This window comes from Leptinotarsa decemlineata, unplaced genomic scaffold, assembly GCF_025532065.1.
Source record: "Leptinotarsa decemlineata unplaced genomic scaffold, Ldec_3_MD MMD2_P_RNA_scaffold_11, whole genome shotgun sequence".
Lineage (NCBI taxonomy): Eukaryota > Metazoa > Arthropoda > Insecta > Coleoptera > Chrysomelidae > Leptinotarsa > Leptinotarsa decemlineata.
Genome location: NW_027412525.1, coordinates 3,666,414 through 3,683,146, shown reverse-complemented (window position 1 = coordinate 3,683,146; position 16,733 = coordinate 3,666,414). Strand labels below are relative to the sequence as shown.

General features: G+C 33.9%; 1 protein-coding gene and 1 long non-coding RNA gene across 4 annotated transcripts in view; one reads left to right on the top strand and one right to left on the bottom strand.

The window, feature by feature from the left end:
* LOC111507417 (serine/threonine-protein phosphatase 4 regulatory subunit 1) overlaps window positions 1-16,733 on the bottom strand; it is a 369,931-nt gene that overhangs the window by 185,553 nt on the left and 167,645 nt on the right. The gene's annotated exons all lie outside the window — the stretch shown is intronic.
* LOC111509064 (uncharacterized) lies at window positions 5,224-6,439 on the top strand. Its single transcript, XR_002722596.2, has 2 exons — window positions 5,224-5,804; window positions 5,872-6,439. It is a non-coding gene; the product is annotated as an uncharacterized lncRNA (long non-coding RNA).

The window sequence follows — 16,733 nt, the reverse complement described above, 5'->3', positions numbered from 1 at the left end:
TAGAAGGAATAAACATTTTGGGGCTGATCATAATCCTCATGTTACAAAAGAAATGGGTTTTCAAGAAAAATTTGACCTGAATGTTTTCTGTATTCTGAAGAACAATAAAATTAGCTTTCTTATTTATGAAAACACACTGAATGCAGAGAGATATCTCCAAATATTAAGGACGACTGTAACCGATATTCTCGAAAATTTGCCTTTAGAGGAAGTCGTGGTTCCAACTGGACGGAGCACCAGCTCACTCCACCCAGGAAGTTCCCAGGAAACTTGACGAACTCTTCGACGATCGTTGGTTTAGGCGTTTAGGGCCGTGGTATTGGCCACCGAGATCACCCGATCTCACGCCATTTAACTTTTTTTATGGGGTGTTTTAAAAGAAAGGGTATACAGTACTACCAAAGAAGAATTGCGACGGCGAATAGTGCGGAGTATTGAAGATATGGATCCCCAAGAAATTGAAAAAGCAACCACAAGTCGCGTACAAAAAAACATTTTGAAGTGTTTAGAATGTAATGGACAACATTTTCAGCATTTATTGTGAAAATGTGATATTTTGTTTACAATTTTGTTATTTTGAATCATCCTATTCTATTATTGTCTGTACTTTCAGATGTATTAGCCCACAAAATCTTACTTTTTACCTAGAAATTACTGATTTTTGGTACAGTTGTTCCCTGGAAACTTTTAGCCATAGTTGAGGACATTATTTTGTAACCTTACAAACTTCCTCTCGTTCATTGGTGTTAATTCAGGATACATTTGGTTAAATTTTTTACACGTTCTGACAATGATTTGATCACTTTGTTCATGTGTATAATAAATAATTTCATAAGAATCGACATTTGCATTCATTTTGGAAGATGATTCGAAACATCGTCGATAACTCTTTGTAAATTACTTACAAAAGTAACCGAACTGCTATAAGCTTGATAATTCCACTACTACCTAAATCGAAATTCTAAAAAAAAATAATGTTTCTAAAAGTAGTGACTTTATTGAGAAAACTTGACGATTTAGGTATAGAGACATGATATACAGGGCTTTTCAGAGTTAATTAGCCGTTTCTGGCAAACTATTTAACGGATCAACCTGAAAATTTCACAGTATGCATAAATCAATATGACCTACACGCCTAAAATATTTTAGACGAAGCGGCGTTGTCGCTTCTACCATATAGTAGCGGCTTCTTTGATTTTTCGAATGGAACACCCCGTATATCATATTATGATTCATTATCACTTTGTCAACAAATTCATATACTATTTCCCTATACCTATCTATTACCGTTTAGAAGATATAAATTAATTTCAATATTTTTTTTTACCAAACATGAACTTTTATAAATGCTGATAATCTTGAACTCTCTTGCACTAAAACGATCAAATTTGAAATGGAGTGGAGTGATACTATGAGGATCTTCACCCCGAGTCATATTTTCATTTGCCTCATACAGGGTCTTCAAAAAATGCAGATACTTTGATCTCATGAAAAAATGAGTGGAACTCAATTTTTTCAAATGGAACACCCTACCCTGTATATTTCAACATTTTTGAGCTCTACATCCAATTTTAGATTAACTTTGTTCAGATAATAATATTTCTATTTTGAACTGTTTTAAACGGAAACTGACGTGGTTTTCTTGCTCGTTTTTTTGAATTCCTCACTTATTTTGGATATTCAACATTTTTTTTATACTTACTAATATTTCTTTTTGATCAAATTTTTTAACTGTCTCAGATCAGTCAATTCTAAATTGGTATGTACCTACCTTAGAAAAAGTTACAATTTGTATACATTGAGGTATTGGTCTCTAACGTACATTTACTACTACCACGGGGGTCGGCCCAGTTGAAATATTTGCAAAACCTTTCTTAGTGCGCATCTAAGACCTAAGAAGCACCTTTATACCAAATTTTGGCTTCCTAGTTCATACCAGTATGGAGAAACAGAGATGAATGAGTGAAGTATTGAGTGATTTTTGCTTTTATAAGTGTAGATAATCATGTATTTATTCAACGGCAGAGCCAATTTACAAAAACATATTTGTTTGAAGATGGTTGACAATGTTTCGTGGTGTATTTCATCAATTCGGCCTTCCATTGTCAAATATAAAATAAATTGATTATATTGAAGACAACTACGATAAAAATAAAAACAACAATTAAAATTAATTGGCGCTCCGGAGCGACTTCATTGCTTCCAGTGGCGCATTTGCTTTTTCAGCTGCAGGAAAACTCGGAAAAACCTGCAGCACCACATCATCTGAAGATCTTGATCTACCAATGTCCTCTCTCTCATAAAACAAAATATAGGGTGTCTCCGGAGGATCCAATAGATTCAATACATCGCCAGAACACTTCGTGACACAACCATCGTCTAACTTAAACCAGTCCGTTTCGTCTTTGACCAATGCGTAATAATGGCCAGATTCAACGCCAGAACCATAGTGAACAATGACTGCATGAATATTATAATAGTGGTCTGCTAGATAGAAATGTTCATCTATTTCGAACCTTCTAAAGAGTTTCTTGCTTCCGTCAGAGATTGATTCTTGTTTGAAGATCATCAGTGTTATTATTAATTAAATTGACTGGTGCCTCAGCTATACTTGTTTCTTTATAACAGTCAGTATTTATACTCATTTCTCATTTCAACAATTTCATCCGAATATTTCGGTCAGGAATTTTCAAGTATTTTCAATTTTTGTTTTTCCATATATGTCAAATCTATTTACACCTTTTTCAGACAATGGAAGACCTTCGCAAGATTCTTTGGAGATTCATCATCAATGATTTTTATGAACAGTTTTCTACTCTAACTTTATACACTAAGTTATTCACGGTTGAATAACACTGAAGAGCCCTAAGGTAAGTGTCTTAAGGCGAAATATCGGATGTCTACCAGTGACAGTGTTCCATGTAAGTAAATGAAATGAAATGTAAGTGAAATTTTACTTCTTTTATTTATTATATTGTGGAGGAGTCCTGTGAATAATATCTGATTCAATTCCATAACGAATGTTTGGAATATAAACTGAGTAGAGAAGAAATTGTTTTTTGTATAATTCAGTATTCATGTAAAAGTATTTGTTTCGAAAGTATTTTTCTTTCGTGTAATTCAATGATTATATAAAAGTAGCTGCTTCAGGATGGCTTTTTTCCCAATTTGTATCTGAAAGTTGCTTCTTTGCATGATCTACACATCCATGTATGAGTTACTTTATTCAAATTGATTACTTCCTTCCTTTCTTTGGAAGATTTTTGTTCAAAGATGGAGTAGTAGAAAGCCAAAAAACTTTTTTACCACAAATTAATCACTCCTAATATAACCCTTTCAATTTAAACAAAAGAAACATCTATCGTTCAAATGGAGACTCTTCTACAAGTTGCCACATTATAAGCGTTTTCTGTATTATAATAACAATGAATGAAGCGCGAAACAACTTTATGAATGAGATTACCTCATTTCCTCAATAACGTTATGAATCGACTTCGGTCATATAAGAGGTATTACCAGTGGAATTTCTTCTGTAAACAGACTTTCTACAGAAAAATGTTTCGAATTTCGGGAACTGAGAAGAGTACACATAGAAGATGTTTGCATAAGGCATAATGGAATGTTTAAATATGCGTCCGCGCTTGTTGTTGACTAGCTGTTTTCAATATTTTTTTTAGTCAATTTAGAGATTCTAATTGCAGTTCGTGCTCTTGTAAGTTTAATGTTAATCTGCAGGTGCATGTGCATCATAACGTGGAACGCATTTGTGATGCTTTGTTGATTTGACGAGGTGGTTTTAGTCATTGGTGGTATGTAAAGGCATCAGAAGTACATGTAACTATTGAATTCTGATTTTGAAAATGTTCAAATTGAAAGGGGTATATTTTAGGAGAGATCAGTTTTTGGAAAAGAAATGTTCTGGCTTTCAACTTCTTTATACAAAAATGTGATGTTATCCAGATTATTTGAAGGTGATTGACAATGTTTCGTGATGAATTTCACTAGTTCGGACTTCCATTGTCTATTATATAAAATGATTTGAAATCCCTGAAACAAGCAAAAAGAATAATTAAAAAGAATAGTTGAAAATAACAATTATATTAAGCAACAATAAACCTGAAATGAAATGATAGTGAAATAACCTACAAGTAAAAATATAATAATTGAATAAATAAAAATTGAAGGAATGAAAAAAGAAAATAATAAAAAATAAAAAAGTGTAGAGATTCCAAGTCACGTTAGTTCACGACGTTTCGATTGTTGGTATCTACAATCGTCTTCGGGTGATGACGGGTGATGACTGGTGATGACACCCGAAGACGATTGTAGATACCAACAATCGAAACGTCGTGAACTAACGTGACTTGGAATCTCTACACTTTTTTATTTTTTATTATTTTCTTTTTTCATTCCTTTAATTTTTATTTATTCAATTATTATATTTTTACTTGTAGGTTATTTCACTATCATTTCATTTCAGGTTTATTGTTGCTTAATATAATTGTTATTTTCAACTATTCTTTTTTAATTATTCTTTTTTACTTGTTTCAGGGATTTCAAATCATTTTTTATAGTAGACAATGGAAGTCCGAACTAGTGAAATTTATCCAGATTAGTGCTGAATTGCAATAAGACAAGTGTCCTATTCCGAATCATTGATGTCCGCCATCGAGGGTGACAGCGTTGCATGTTGGTGAAATTGTATACCTCTTTCATATGAATGAAAGTGATTTAAAAAAGTACTTTTTTCGTTCAGTTCATGTGAAAGTAGTTGTTTCGGAAAGAATGTTTTTTTAGTTTGTATCTAAACGCAACTTCTATGCAGGATCTACACATATTAGTGAAGAGTTATTTCGAAATTAATTGCTTCTTTTTTTCTATTTAAGTTCTTACATTTTCGTATAAAGATGGAGAATCAGAAAGCCCAATCCTTTTTTTTCCATGAAAATGTTGTTATACAAAGTTGAAAACCTAAACTGAAATGTGTCAAAATGCGGTGAAACCAAAATATAAAAGAACAACACAAGCAACAGCCGACTTCAGTGGTTGAAGAGAAACGGCATAACTGTTGATGTTTTGAAAGTCAGGTTGATATTAATGAAAAACTATAGTATATTACACACCTAGGAAGAAAAGTACGAGAATGCCGTACTTTTCACTCGTGGTACGTATACTATTTGTTTCTCACTGCGGGATGAAAAGTTCGATTTTTTCGTTGATGTAGCTTTTTTCAATCACATTACAAATTCAACTGTCGTCACTTATTATAAGTTGTAATAGACAGTCTGATAAACAATTCGTCGCTAGGTTACCGAGAGGAAAAGTAAGTTATGAGGCACTTTCGTCCCGCATACATGAGAATATACATACATGTAAATATAAAAATCTTTGTGGGTATGATTTTGATAACGTCTGAAAGCTATTTGACATTAGATTAGATGACATTTTGATTTTTGAAAGTTTGTATGGTTTTTGTTCGTAATTATCGCAATAAATTATGGAAAATAGCAGCTGCTACAGCACAATTATTGGTGTTTATCATTTGTTCTTGAAATTAATGGATATGAAGAAATGCAAAATTATTACAGATGTAATTTTGGTTCACTTGGCGCAAGAATCTGTAACTGTCAAATCCTCTACCTCCTGGAGCATTTACTCTATGTTGAAAAGTGCCATTTTAGTAAAGAAAAATGTATACATAGCCACTTTCCCAAAGACTATCGCATATTTTAAAGGAAGAATGTTGATTATAGAGTAAAGAAATCAGAAGTCTTCCATAGCGAGCAGATAAACACATTCATTGGGTAAGCCAATAATGAAACATATCTAATGCTAATTTAAAAAAAAACATTGCTATTGTTTTATTTTCAGCAAGCTTTATTTTCAAGTAGCAACAAATAATTGGGTTAGCCGGTGGGTGTAGACGGGAAGAACTAACAAAAGTGTCAATTGATCCAATGAACTATGGACTACTGTCGCTTGTGAAAAAACCATATACCAAAACACATATTGGATGAAATTTTGATGTAATTAGGCAAGAAAACCTGCTGTTGTAAAGGCACTATTCATCTTTACGCCCATCCCATACTCCAAATAACAGATTATTCGTGACTTACAAAAAAAAATTCTATTCAGCCTGTTGGTATCCAGATTTAGGAATCCTGGTTAAAAATCGCAGAAATTTTAAATTTACCAAATCCTAAAAATTACAGAGACCATTTAACATTCGTCGGACTTCAGCGACGTTATTTGCTGATAGTGGTGGAGACATCACAAATTTGAAGAGTCAGAGTGGCTGGAAGTCTACCAATGTCGCCGAAGGATATATAGACAATTCACTCACAAATGAAATTAAAATTGACCATTCAAAAATTTTTAGATGAAACTGTGCCTTTTTGTTGTGACTTCAACAAAAGTCATTTAAATATTTCTTCAATCACTCGAATTATCATATAAATAGTAATAAAAATATAAATCTACTATATAAAAATGGATGTTTGTTAGTTGGACGGTTGGTAAGTGATAAACTTCTACATAATCGATCGTGATGAAACTTGACATGTATAAGTAATTTTTCATAGAGAAGGTTTTTAGGCTATCAATTATTCTGTAACTCGCCACTAGATGGCGCTGTAGAACAATTTTTTGAAAGCACTGTTCTATAACGCTGCGCACGCCTAAGTTCGTTGATTCTGTCAAAATAGTAATACCTATCATCTGCTTGAATTTCGATATTCAATACAAAAATAATTAAAATGTTCGAAATTTTGTTCTAGAAATAAATGTTCTCGTGGATTTGTTATTCTACACGGTTGCCGAAATAGTGCACGCAACACGTTCAAAAACAGTTATTTCGGAATCGCAGACTTCCGGGGCTCGCCTACTGCCCATAGATCTTTGTCTGCTTGTCCAAAAAACAGTATTTTTCGGAGTTTAACGTAAATTACTATTGTCTGTAGTTTCACACCTTTGTTATCGATACTATATGAGTTTGAAAGATATTTAAAAGTTGTTCAACTGAGTTTTGAGTGAATATGTCATAATATGAAGTGTAAAGTGGTGAATCATTTGGTATTCATTTTGATTTTAGACTAAAATTTGTTGTTAGGTTACTGGATGTAAATGTAAACAAATTACACTTCTGAGAACTAATATATGTCAGTTTTTCATTTCCCAAAGGATGCAGAAATGAGAAAGCACTAGGTGCCAACTATACCTAGGAAAACTGAACTACGTCTGCTAATTTGGTGGTGTGTATATTTCATTTTTGGTGAAGATGTCATTAAATGTAGTCCACTGTCTTTGCCAGATGAATGTATTCAAACTGTTTTGCTGAGAGCTCCAAATTTAGTGAAAATGCAGTACCTTCATTCTTTTCAAATTTGCATAAGTATTGGATCAAATTCACAAAAAAATAGATATGCTGCATCATCAATCATTTAATGTACTATACTTTATTTATCTTACCCGACGAACTATTAGTATATTTCGTAACATTTTTTTTCAAATCCAGTATCAATAGAAATAATACTGTTTACAAAAATGACAATTACCTAAATGTTCTTCATCACTAATAAATACCAAAAGAAAGAATTGTTGTCCTTCTAATCGATGAAATTAATATTAGTCTGAGAATGGACTAAAGGTCTATAAATTTGTTAGTTTGAAGAAAAACGGATGAAAGACTATCTCGTGTGTTGATATAGCATTGCTTTTTGGAAAAAAGTCACCAGCACATGATGCTAATGGCGTCTAGTTACTGTAGCCAGCTGTGCATATTCTATCAGGAGTATTCAGATTACTTTGTGGAACAGAATAATGTAGCCAAAAATTGTAACAGGGATGACCTACGTTGTTTAACAACGTTAGGTCTTCATCTTACTTCATCTTAATCATCGTACAAAAAAGTGGAACTGTCGGAGAATCTGGTATACTGTGTCAATTTGAAAGACGATGAAATGGCAAAGCACATACGACTCCCATTAAATGATTTAGAATTGATTGAGATTTTGTCGTATGAAACAGGTTGTGATTATTCAAGACAGAAATGCGTAAATGCTATTGCTATGAAACAAGTGGTGGCAAAAAGGAAGAGCAAAGAAGTTTGGGAAGGGCGGTAGCCTGGTGGGTTGACTTGGGTGGTCAGCTCCACTCAGTCATTTAACCCATGTGCGAACCGGTAGTTCGAACCGCAAGGACAAACGATCAATTTTTACTTAATATCGTCCAACCAGTGTTAGGAATCACACTTTGAAAGGTAAGACCTCGTTAGACCTTAGCTTGCACAAGTTTCGACACTTTATAGTTGTCGTACGTAGGGGGGTACGGAAAAACAGGTTTCAACGAAGTTTCGTGGATTGGTTGATCATTGAACCTCAAGTAAGTGTGAAAACAAAACGATTTCAAATAAAAAACTTCTCTTGCGTTTATATTTGTAGAAAAATTTGGAAAAACCTGTGAAATAGGCAACATTTATTCATATAAGAACCGATATGTCACATCGTGAAATTACCCCACCACCATAATCATCTTCAGGCAATTATCAGTTTGCGGTTCGTAACTGATTTTCGTAATTTCTCTTGTCCTCGAGTATCAAAGTAATGTTTTTGCACAGATTTATGAAACACGTTCACTCATTGCTTACCGCTGTAATTTCAATAGAATCTGAGCAAGATTTGATTGATAGCATGGCAACAATCTATCTGCACCAGATCCTTCATTGATATTCAGTTTTTGTGCTTTTATGACAACCTTTGAGTTGGTAATTAAAATTAATCGTTATCGACAAATTCATTGATTATAAATGCATGTCTGATATAGAGGAATATCTAGAAAGAAAAGGTGGGTAATCTTCGAGTGTCTGGAAACATAAGCAAACATTACGAATTATTTTTATATATAAGCTACAGAAGCAGAAAACCTCAAAGTCGTCTTCACAATTTAATATCACCCTCAAATGTTAGAACGATAAAACCATCAATCAGTACATGTTTCGAACCTATATAGGCTCATGATCCGCAAATTATTTAAAAGTCCTACAATAAAAGAAGAACATCATAACAATAGTTAATACAATGAAATATAAAAATACTTACGTGGAGAAGAAAATTTCATAAAAGAGAAAAGAAAATTATCACATGTTACCAATGAATAATTAGTCACAATGACATGTTAATAGTAATGAAAACTTTATATTCAGCAATATGAAGGAAGTTATAACATCCTAGCTATGAATGACTGAAATATTGGAGACTTGGAGCCTTCATACCCACTAATTAACATCAAAATCAAAAAATCCCAGGCGAAAACGAATTCTAATGAAAGAGATCCGAACTGAACTAGATGAGAAAGGAGAATCAACTGTCAAAAATATATGAAGAAATCAAGTCGAAATGACATTGAACAGTAACAAGAGACCTGCAAACACAGAACACGACAGAAGAAGGACCACCACATACATATCAACTCATGTTCTGAGCAAACAGATCATATACCATCTATACATGCCAGCTTGTTACGATAATTTCTAAAAGTAATCCTATGAGTTTACTTGGGAGGAACAATTGTCCCGATAAGCACCACCATGCAAGACATCTATCGCCCATACAAGGAATGAAGAACAGGTATCAAACAACTGGAGCAGACCACCAAACAACTGTACAACCATACCAACGAAATAAATAAGGGTTTATGGAAGATCAAGGCAGGGGAAGTATAATTGAAATTAAGGAAATTGAAAAACTTTTTGTACTTCTCCATTAAGAGAGATAACATTGGAGTTATTAACAACAGATTTATTTATTTCAAAAATTTCAAGTGAATTGAGTAAAGTGCCTTTTTGGCAAACATGTAAAATACCTAAATCAGAATCAATAGCAAAACTGTGATCGTAATTAAGAATGTGATTAGAGTGTAGATTTCTGAAATTATCAATTAGTTTAACATGTTCAAGAACTTTCGTTTTAATTTTCCCACTACTTTGTCCAACATACTGAGCGGAACAATTTGGTTCTGAACAAGACATTGTACAACCGCCTGATTTATGGGAGGATATAAAGATTAAGTACCAATCTGTTACAAATTATCGTAACAAGATGGTATGTATAGATGGTATATGATCTGTTTGTTCAGAACACGAGTTGATATATATGTTGTGGCCTTTCTTCTGCTGTGTTCTGTGTTTGCAGGTCTCTCGTCGCTGTTCCATGTCTCCTGCAGCTGAAAAAGCAAATGCGCCAATGGAACCAATGAAGTCGCCCCGGAGCGCCAATTAATTTTTGTTGTTGTTTTACAATTTCATGATTTGTATTTTAGAAAATTCATTTCATTATTTTTGACAGTTGATTCTCCTTTCTTATCCAATTCAGTTCGGATCTCTTTCATTATAATTAATGTGTGTAAAGGCTCTAAGCCTCCCATAGTTCAGTCATTTATAGCTAGGATGTTATAAACTTTCTTCAAATTATCTACGAAATATAAAATTTTCATTACTATTAACATGTCATTGTTGCCAATTATTCATTGGTAACATGTGATAATTGTCTTTTCTCCATTATAAAATTCTCTTCTACATGTAAGTAATTTTATATTTCATTGTATTAACTATTGTTTTGTTGTTCTTCTTTTATTGTAGGCCTTTTTAATAATTTGCGGATGATGAACCTATATAGGTTCGAAACATGTACTGATTGATGGTTTTACCGTTCTAACATCTGAGGGTGATATTAAATTGTGGAGACGACTTTCAGTTTTTCTGCATCTACTACACTCCACTTCGAGATATAATAAACTTTTATCACAACTCTATTTTTTCATATAAACAACTTCAGAATATTATGAGAATTTGCAGCATTACTTACTACTGATAACTGAAAAGAAATACTCAATTAAAAACGTTCAAAAAAATTAAAAATGATTTATTGATTAAATTTATTGAAATAGAATTAATTGTACTGGCATCGTCCAGTTAATTCCCACTAAAATAGAGATACGTCAATATAACCTTCGATTGAATCGGCACTAGTGTCCATTACCTTGTAACAAATTTTTTATAATGGTTTTTGCATTGAAGAAAGTCATGAACCTCTACAAGTCTCAAACTGAATGAAAAACTAGGTAATCGACTGCCCTTGATTTGTTAAATATTTCCCAATCAATCAGGAGCTACTTCCCCGTCATTATGTAATGAGGATACCGCCAAATTACATATTTTTAATCTTTAATTCGATGACGAAAACGCCATCTATGGGATCGACAGACCTCTTATTTGATACATCAAATACTCTGATAGTAACGAAAGTAAAACATATTTCGTTCAATTATTCGTAAAAAAAATCCTAAAAAAACTTAAATGGAATTGCAAGTTCTAAAATCCTGATAGATTTTCTTTCGTCTTCTCTTATGTTTCCCATATCATTTTCTCTTTCTTCCTGAAAGAAATCTATTGAAGTTGAAGTTGTAGTGCATACTACACTTTACGATCATCAGCACAAATAAAAATGTATTCAATTCGGCAGTCCTGAGAAATCTTTCAATTACACCTCTATCTACCAACATTTCTGATATTATTTCTGCATATTTTTCTCCAGTTACCTAAATCACCTTCAATAAAATAGGGTTCAAGTACTTTATTACTCATCACACCCTGGATAAAATCTGGGTATCTCTGGAAGAAAATGTTCATTTTTCCCAATGAAAATGGCAATATTTTTGTCTATAGTCTATTTCAAAAGAGTGTAGAGTAATAAAATCTCATTAAGTATTCAAAAGCGCTACAGGGTGATCCGTCAATAAATTCTGTCACTTCCCTAGTCCGCATTGCAAAATTATGTCGTTTCATAAAGGGCAGGTAGGTATCACCCTGTTTTAAGGGATTTGTCCATTGTTATCGACGGATAAATACTGAGCCAGAGGCGCGCTAGTGGGATAATTGCCAAAAGAATATGCATTCATAAAAATTATATTAAAGGAAATAAAAATTTAATACAGCAGAACAGTGTTATTAAAAAAATATAAAATGTAACAATAAAATATATACGAACCGAAATCGGGAAATACTCACAAACACACACGAACGAACTTTACGTATTGAAACACTTGTGGGGACTTTAAATCAATTTATTCACAAAAACGACAAGAACTTTACTGGATACGTTATTACAATTTGACACTTGAACAATACTAAAATTGTGAACTTCCCTTAACGTTTAACAACACTCTATTTATACCCTAATTGAATGTTCTAGAGATTACTAGGTACAATTTTCGAGAACCTTCCGAGAAAATAATTATTCAGACTACCCTTAATTCTAAACCCTAACCTAAGCAAAAGTGTCACTGTCACTGATACACTGGTCTCTGTCCAGATTGCTTATCCCGCTACAGTATATTTACAATTCAATTGAATTATTCTACATCAGTATAGTCTTCATCCGAAGAACTGTCATCATCCCCTGGTGTTATAATTATAGGGTCAACCACCTGATCGACCAAGTTGTCCAGTTCCCACATTTTATCTTCCTCTTTTAAAACATGCTGGATTGCTTTTTGCCAGTTTTCTGATGTGATTTCCATAATGGCTTGATCAAACAATACCTTGACATCTTTCATTTTAAATGTGGTATTGTGCCTTGCAACATATCCTTTAACTTGTGCCCATATAAGTTCTATAGGATTTAATTCGCAATGATATGGCGGTAGGCGCAGCACAGTTACTTTATACTTTTCTGCTACATCTTCTACGGCATATTTCATGAAGCGAGATTTATGTTGTTTTACTATGGCTAGTAGTTCCTTCTTTACTGAATTCGTCTCAAACTGAATACCTTTATTTGACAGCCAGTTAATAATTTCTTGCTTTCTCCAAGCTGAAGTTGGTACCTTCTCTAAGCGCCTTGAATGGTAGCTTGCATTATCCATAACCACGACCGAATCAGCTGAAAGAAATTTTAACATTTCCCCGAAGTAGTCTTCGAAGACATCCGAATTCATGTCCTCATGATAATCTCCCGTCCGGCACGACTCAAAGCTTAACAAACCTTCTTTTAAAAATCCGTCTTCGCTTCCAATGTGAGCAATTATAAGCCTCTTCCCTTTTCCCGAAGGCACTTTAATACCCGTCGAAAGGCCTTCTATGAAAGCTTGGCGAGAACTTGTTATATTTTTATCTTGCCACATTTTTTTGACTATATAACCTTCGTTTATCCACGTCTCATCAAGATAAAAAATTTTCTTTTGCTCTCTGCGGTACTGCTTTATAGTTGTCAAATATTTTCGTCTCCAGCAAACAATTTCATCACTTTCCAGTAATAGTGCCTTTCGATTGTGCTTTTCCCAGGCAAAATTCATACTTTTTAAAGTTTTCCATAAAAGTTTTCTGGATATCAAAGGAATATCGTTATCTTGGCTTATCTCGATAAATATTTTTTCAAGAGTGGGTATTTCCTTTTTAAAATAAAACGAATGAACTTTTCTTCGAATGTCACATTTGGTGTCTTCATCTAAGATTTTTATTGGTCTTCCTGATTTTCTCTTGCATGGACTTACCTGGCCTGATATCTTTCTTTCTCGCAATAATTTAAAAATCGTGGACTGTCCAATTCCAGTCATTCGGGCACATCGCTCAACACTTTCTTGCACAGACAAACTAGGGTGATCGTGTTTTATGCAATCATATACATTTAAAATTATAACTTTTTCGCAAACAGATAGCGGAGAATTTTTTACACTTCTTTTCTTTGGAGTAAATGTCCCCATTTTATAACTTTTTCACTATTTCTATATCACAATATCACTGTACGTTTAATTGGTGTAGTAACAATTACTATTATAACTCGAATGTTTAAGACACCATTACAATATATTTAAACCCTTTTTCTTAATTACCTGGGTTTAATAGGTATTGCATGATTGGTGGGCAGGGTCAAAAAGGGATTATTATAATGACATGGCACCTCGGAACTAAGTGTTAACCCTTTTTTGAGAAATCATGCTCAAGTATATGAACCCAAATTGCATATTAAATAAGTTTACAAGAACCACTAAAATTAATCTTAATCTTTTTTTAAGAAATTTTACTTACCTAAATACATGTAGGTACTTAGTTTTAGACCAAATTACTTCCCAAAAATGGCCTTTTATTATTATCTATGTCTGTAATTTTTAATTTACTTTAATTATTAAGTTTAATAATCCTAAGATTTGCCTACGCCCATGGACGACAACGAAATTCAGGCAAATTTTATGACACTTCATGATTTATTACTCTACACTCTTTTGAAATAGACTATAGTTATGATTGTTATCTGAACTATATGAAAGCAATTATGTAGATGGATATTTTAATACTTGGTTGTCCTCTTTCTTGTTCCGCAGGACTTTCTCTGTATCTTTTATACAAATTTAAATGAAAAAAAAGACGTTTTTCAATTTCACTCTGGATGATGCCTTAATACATCTTCGCTGAACCAAATAATGGTTATCAGTTTCAAAACGGTAAGATTGGCATGCAATGAGCGATATTTCAAGTTATTTCTATTGCTTCCAGGAATTATCTTGAAGAATACCATCCAGTTTGTTGAGAAACACAGTTAGAAGCAAATAGCAGATGATCATATTCGTCCAACCGGAAATTCCACTTTACAGGAAGCCTCAACCGTACATTCATCTTGAACGTTCTGAAATTTCATCACGTTGCTTTGCTATTGGTAATTTATTCTAATATATTCCATAACGTACGCATTCTTCGAAACTATAATGGTTACCTCCATTGATGGCTTCTTAGTACACAAATAATGAGAATACCGCTCCTCGTCGTATGGTTTAATGAAGGAATCGGTATACATTACAGAAAAGTTGGGTTAGTTCCAATCGAAATCATTGAAATAGAACCGCAGAGAGAAGTGAGAAAGCTCCGACTTTCCATTCAGCAATGCAAAATGTAAAACAAAAAATGGAGAAGAAAGCCAAAACTCAAAAAATCAACCTCTCCGAAAAATATATCCCTTTCAGTTTAGACAAGATTCCTTTGGCTGGGATTCAATCAAATGAGCAAATGAATATCATTACGATGTCATCGATGACATGAGTAAATTAAACTCATTCGGTAACAGAAAGTCGTAATTTTATGAATGAATTGTGTGTTTTTTTTCATCATGTTATCCATTTTTGTAGAGCCGATGAGGCAAGTGTCTTATGGCGAAACATCGGATGTCTACCAGTGAGGATGAAAGTGTTCCAAGTGCGTGAAATTTTACCTCTTTCATTTACTATACTCTGTCCATCCAAGCAACAGAGTGCTCCAAAATATTATCATGCATATTGCACGTAATCTCCCAGAGAAGGCTGTTAGTACAGAGTCGCACTAGGGAACGATTGAAATTATTTTTTTTAATAATATGCGGTTGGTGGAGTGTTAGGTGGAGTGTAGCAACAAAAATTAATAGTTTCTTCAGCCGCATCAGCAATTTTAAATCTGATTGGCCAGCCTAAAGAGGCTTGTTAATTTTACCTAATAGATGCCAATATGCGTGGTGATCATGATTTGATCACACATCCATCTTTGTTTGGGTTACTTCGTTTATTGGATGGATATACGAGGGTTGCCTTTCATGTTTAGGGATTTGGCAACCCTAGTGTTGCAATCTGGAAACTGACAGCTAGCTCTATGGTAAAGTTGGATATTTTTGAGCTCATACGTACCCAGAACGTTTTGACTTACGCGCGCTATTTGTGTTGTTTACAGTAACTTAAAAGATTCATCTCGGCCCATAAATGGAAATTAATCGTGAACATTTTCGTGCGATTATTTTTTACAACTTTCGACGTGGATTAAATCAGCAACAGTAAATGAACGAACTCAATTCAATGTTTGGCGATGAAGCTCAATCAAGGACCAGTGTTTATCGATGGTATGGTGAATTCAATCGTGGTCGTAGTTCACTCCAAGACGAATTTGAGATCGTCCAAAATCAGTTGTTCCGAAAACCATTGATGCTGTGCGCAAATTGATACTGCAAGATCGTTAAGTGACCTATCGTGGGATTGAGACAACCTTAGGCATTAGTGGGACCAGCATACATTCAATATTGCATAAACATTTGACTGTCAAAAAAATTTGTTCGCGTTGGATCCCACACAATTTGTCAATCGCTCAAATAGACTCGTGTCGATTGGTTGAAGGGAATGCTCAAAAAATACGATCGCGGTGCTTCTAAACATGTCTATGGCATCATGACAGGTGATGAATCGTGGATTTATGCATATGAGCCCGAAAGTAAACATCAGTCAACAGTATGGATGTTTCAAGATGATCCAAATCCAACAAAAGTTGTTCGCGCATTAAGCACTTCCAAGCAAATGGTCGCCTGTTTTTTCGGAAAAACTGGACTTGTCGCAACCGTACCACTAGAACAACGCAGAACAGTCAATTCTGAGTGGAACACAACCATTTGTTTGCCAGTTTTCTTCCAAGAAATCAGGAAAACTCACCACCGAAGACGGATCACTCTTCACTACGACAATGCGAGCTCTCACATATCGGCTCAAACAACTGCATTTTTGGGCACCCAAAACATCGATTTGAAGAGTCATCCGCCGTATATAGTCCTGACTTGGCACCGAATGATTTCTTTTTATTCCCGCACGTAAAAAACAAACTGGGAGGTCAACGTTTTTCGACACCTGAAGAAGCGGTTGCTGCATTCAAAATGCATGTTTTGGAGATACCTCAATCA